The 4,439-nt window shown below is 48.9% G+C and overlaps 1 non-coding gene across 1 annotated transcript; it reads left to right on the top strand.

The window, feature by feature from the left end:
• The first annotated feature begins 2,457 nt into the window (after window positions 1–2,457).
• On the top strand, window positions 2,458–2,529 carry TRNAA-AGC. Its single transcript has one exon. It is a non-coding gene; the product is annotated as a tRNA-Ala (tRNA).
• Window positions 2,530–4,439: the final 1,910 nt, after the last annotated feature.

Here is a 4,439-nt window from a genome sequence, read left to right as displayed (position 1 = left end):
GTCTGGGGCAAGGGATGTTCTGTATTCTTGGTGCCTGGGGGGGGACGGACAACAGTGGGAGGGCTTCTAGCGTCCTCGCCCCAATGCTGGACCTCCTGATGGCACCTGGTGTTTTTGGCCACTGTGTGACAGAGTGTTGGACTGGAGGGGCCATTGGTCTCAGCCAACGCTGGCTTCTCTTATGTCTCAACGATATCTCCTCTAGACATCTTCTTTAAGACATCGTGTCACTTCAACAGAACATCTTCTTGTTCTATAGCACAGCTAGGTTTATCCCAGGTGCTGGAAAGGACGGTTATACCTCTCCTCGGTGGCTACTTCATGCTACACAAAGTCCTTGCCAGTTTTTGTGGCTTTTCTGAGCAGGATTTATGGCGGTGGGACTTTAGGAAGGTGGCTGGAGCAGTTGCAGCAGAACTGTGAAATATCTGTGAGGGATTTGAATGTTACGAGGCAGAATGATAGAATTAGATCTCAGCTGGAACAAGTTGACCCATTTTCCATTTACCTACAGTTGCCAGGAAGGGTGATCAGAGGTTGCCATTCACAACAGTACCCAACTTCCCACGAGATATGGGTATTCTTGGTTGCTCGTCATACCCCTTGGCATGATATATTGCTTTGCTTTCCTGGGCAATTGAGTCAGAAAAATGTATGCCTAACGGATCGGGGGGGGGGAGGAGGGGGGGGGACAAGTCACCTTTGCAAACTTACAAGTGGTCTCTGTACTCTCCAGCATTCTAGTTCATTTCCTTCATGACTTTGGCAACTCATAATGCCAACCTACTACAGTTTTGGTGCTTCCGATAATGCCCAACTGTGACATCTGTCACCAGTGTTCTGAAACATGAAAAAGCTGTCGAATGAAGCTGCATAAGTTAGCTTGCTCTGGAGCCATCTTTCCTGAGCTAAGACAAAAATGTGGAAGCCAGAGGCTAAAAAACTGTGAGCTAGCTCACACTAACTCAGCTTAGAGGGAATACTGCTCATAATGCCAACCTACTTCAGTTTTGGTGCTCCCGATAACGCCCAACTGTGACATCTGTCACCAGTGTTATGAAACATGAAAAAGCTGTCGAATGAAGCATCAAAGGCAGGTACTGTTGTGTTATGCTTTGCTAAAAGCCCGTTTACGCATAATGCACAGCTGCTGCTTTACATTGCTCCTCGGCGCCAGTGTTGCATGGAGACCAACTTGTGAATTGAACCATTGTGCTGCGTTAACTCTTGATGCCCAGGTCGCCAATCACCATGGCCCAAATGGACTGACGTCTCCTCCCCTTGTTCAGGATGCGATAAGTTGTATCGTTCCTAAACATCGTGGGGGGAAGTTTTCAAGGCAAGAGAAGATCAGAGGGGGCTTGTTTTCGCTTATTTATTTATTTATTTGATTTTTACCCCGCCCTCCCACCGAAGTGGCTCAGGGCGGCTTACAACAATAAAAGCAATAAAACAATACATCTAAAAAAATATACAATACATTAAAATCACAATTTATCCAGATTATACTATACATTATAATATACACAAAATGGCGACTATAAGTGCTGACACACTCAATCTAGGTTGTTGAATGCTTGGCGGAATAACTCCGTCTTCACCGCTCTCCGGAACTGACTAAGATCCCGGAGAGCACGGATCTCCTGGGGGAGCTGATTCCATAATGTTGGTGCTGCCAGAGAGAACGCCCTAGTTCTGGTAGATGTTAATTTGGCGTCCCTAGGGCCTCTGTGTGGTGAACTGGACTTACTTACTTACTTATTTATTTAATTCAATTTATATTCTGCCCTCCCCACAAGCAGGCTGATGGTGGGTCACAGTTAGAAGAGATTGGATTGATACCCCGCCCTTCACTTGGAGTCTCAGAGCGGCTCACAATCTCCTTCCCTGTTTCTTCTCACAACAGACACCCTGTGAGGTAGGTGGGGCTGAGAGAGCTCTTCCAAGAACTGCTCTTGAGAGAACTGTGGCATGCCCAAGGTCACCCAGCAGCCGCATTGTGAAGGGGTGGGGAACCAAACCAGGTTCTCCCGGATTAGAGTCTGTGCTCCTAACCACTACACCAAACTGGCTCTCATTGGAGGTCTCCCCATCCAACTACTAGCCAGGGCTGACCCTGCTTAGCTTTCAAGATCTGAAGAGATCGGGCTAGCCTGGGCCATCTAGGTTCAGGGCTCCTAAACATATTTTACTGCATTTGTACAAAGGGCTCAACACAATCCGGAGTGCTGAGGAAGGCCAACTCTACCAGCAGGTCCAGTTTGCAGTTTATTCTCAGCATGATTTCAAGCCAGTTATTACCACTTGGGCTTCACAGAACCTGCCCTTGTGTTTCCAGGGCGTTTTCACTTTGCTATTCCTTGGTCTTAGGTATCCAGGGCAATTTTGAGTTGTCTCAGGTATCCTTGCTTAAAGTAACTGCAGTTGTAAACGAGGAGTTGCAATTGTAATTGGGTAGGGGCTGTGGCTCAGTGGTAGAGCATCTGCTTAGCATGCAGGAGGTCCCAGGTTCAATCCCCAGCATCTCCACTTAAAAAGGACCAGGTGGTAGGTGATGTGAAAGACCTTTGCCTGAGACCCTGGAGAGCTGCTGCCAGTCTGAGTAGACAATACTGACCACGATGGACCAAGGGTCTGATCCAGTGTAGGGCAGCTGCACGTGTGTGCAACTGGGACGTTCATTCCGATGCAAATCTGAATGTGCTTCCAGCTATGTCCCGTTCTTTCGAAGGGATGAACATTCGTATATGAATCTCCTTACGAAATAAACAAGACAGTTTTTGCAAGACTGTGTACATCCAGCCATTGTTTGGGGTGGGGGGCTGCCGGTGTAAAGAAAATCTGTTGGTGTGTGGACAAAAGCTTGCTTTCGGGCAATCGTCTGAACCAGCTGAACTGCGGAAACTACTTCGGAAGCTATACCTGTTGGCAGGGCTCTTTTTGTAGAAAAAGCCCAGCAGGAACTCATTAGCATAATAGGCCCGCCAGGTTGCCCAAGGACGGGGGTAGACCGGGGCTGCCGAGCTTCTCTTCGGGATGGCCCCATGTAGCAGGAACTCCTTTGCATGTTAGGCCACACACCCCTAATGTAGCCAATCCTAATGAGTTTCTGCTGTTGGGTATGGCCTGTTATGCTAATGAGTTCCTGCCGGGTGTGGCCAACTCGGGAGCCAGCTGGAACTCCATTCCTGTGCGTACCTGCCCAAAAATAGCCCTGCCTGTTGGGTTCTCTTGGCATCCCTGGAAATGCGGATTAGGTTTGGGAAGTGCAGATGCAACATCAGGAGTTCAGAAGGAGAAGTGTTCTGAGGATGGTACTCCATTTGTGCCATATAGAGTAAGGGTTCTCTGAACTGCAACCGAGAATCAGGCCTGGATTTCTTCCTCACTCTGTTCAGAGGAACGGCTAAAGGATGGGGAGGGACTGTGGGTGGCTCCAGCCAAGAAGCAGAAAGGACTGAGCGGAACCTTCCAGGAAGTCAGGTGCTCAGAAAGTAACAACAAGTCATCCCTTCCTCCCATATGATTTCTCAGGCCAGCTACTCTTGATGCAATTAGAGTGGCCATTCACACACAGGCTATTAGCCTGGTTTCCATACTCTTGGGCAGCAGGGCTATTTTTGGGCAGGAACGCACAGGAACGGAGTTCCGGCTGGCTCCCGAGTTGGCCACGCCCAGCAGGAACTCATTAGCATAATAGGCCACACCCAACAGCAGAAACTCATTAGGATTGGCTACATTAGGGGTGTGTGGCCTAACATGCAAAGGAGTTCCTGCTACAAAAAAAGGCCCTGGGTTTTGACAACAAACAAGGTAAACAGAATAAGAAGGGAAAGGTGGGTGTGGCTGGATGAGCACACTTCTGGTAACATGGAGGTGTGGTCTAATATGCCAATAAGTGTGGTCTAATATGCTAATGAGTTTCTGTTGTTGGGTGTGGCCTATTATGCTAATGAGTTCCTGCTGGTCTTTATCTACAAAAAAAGCCCTGTTGGGCAGCATGCTTTATTCCCTGGCTCCCCATGGAATTGTGGTGCCTTTGCACACCTCCCACGGTTTCCCTGACCTTTCTCAAACCTGCTTGGCTGCAATGCTTTGGGAGAGACCACAGTAAAGCCTGAATCCCAGCGGCAGCCATTTCCCCTGCCCCTGTCCTCACAATGGCCATTTCCCTCCTCCACCATTGGGGGGCTTTTTAAGAAACTGAGGGTGCGATCACACACACAATTAGCCGCGCCATAGGCATGAATGCCGGGTGGATTTAAAGGGCGTGATCCGATGGAAATATCCGCCCAGCGTCCCGTGCCCATCGGCAACCCGTTTCGCTCTGCAGTAGAAGCGGAGTAAAAAGACACTGGGGAAAGCCCAGTAATAAACAGGTTGCTACGGGCCACAAATGGACTTTCCTCTGTGTGATCGCCCCAGCATGCTTTCATGAC

The sequence above is a fragment of the Gekko japonicus genome, unplaced genomic scaffold (assembly GCF_001447785.1).
Source record: "Gekko japonicus isolate JY-2015 unplaced genomic scaffold, Gekko_japonicus_V1.1 scaffold2367, whole genome shotgun sequence".
NCBI classification, from domain to species: domain Eukaryota; kingdom Metazoa; phylum Chordata; class Lepidosauria; order Squamata; family Gekkonidae; genus Gekko; species Gekko japonicus.
The sequence above is the reverse complement of the archived record's forward strand: the minus strand, read 5'-3'. Positions and strand labels throughout refer to the sequence as shown.